This window comes from Rhinopithecus bieti, unplaced genomic scaffold (genome assembly GCF_001698545.2).
Source record: "Rhinopithecus bieti isolate Rb0 unplaced genomic scaffold, ASM169854v2 scaffold_11565, whole genome shotgun sequence".
Lineage (NCBI taxonomy): Eukaryota > Metazoa > Chordata > Mammalia > Primates > Cercopithecidae > Rhinopithecus > Rhinopithecus bieti.
Genome location: NW_016807049.1, coordinates 1,526,975 through 1,527,669, shown reverse-complemented (window position 1 = coordinate 1,527,669; position 695 = coordinate 1,526,975).

Below are 695 nucleotides of genomic sequence, written 5' to 3'. Positions count from 1 at the left end.
AAAAAAAAAAGACATTAATATCCATTAATATGAAAATGAAATATAAATAAGAAATACATTTTACCTTCTTTGGAAGTATGTCATTCAATGAAAGTTTTCACTAATTTTTTTAAATATATTTTTTTCTAAAATAACTAAGAGTAAAGGGATTCACTCTAAAAGTAACTGGTACTTAGATTGTATGACATTGGCACAATAAAAGGCAATGAAATAATTTAGAGAGTGCTCTTCACCAAAATAAGCCAATTTGTATAGCCAAATTCTCACAAAGAGGATTAACCTGTCCCCGAAGCAGCAGTACTTACTGGATGTTGAGAAATACAAAATACCTGTGCTTGTAGCAGCGTGAAACCTGGCCTATGGTCCCAAAATATTACCAGAAATATAAAATCAATAATATACACATCATTAAATACATTCCATATTTTAGAGGCTACTCACTAAAGCTGCTTAGAACCTTCTGAATTAGTAATTAAAATACAAAACTAAAAGTATTATTTTCTTACTACAGCAATAAAAATGCAGGGATTTTTTTTTTCTCACTGAATATTCTTTTGTGATTTTAAAGACATGACATGTGAACTCTGACATTGCCAGAGAGATAGCACTGGCTCTTGTATTTAAAACTCTTTTTATTTAAAACCTATGTTCAACCTTTTCCTAAATGATTATTGCCTATGGTCAGTAACAAGATG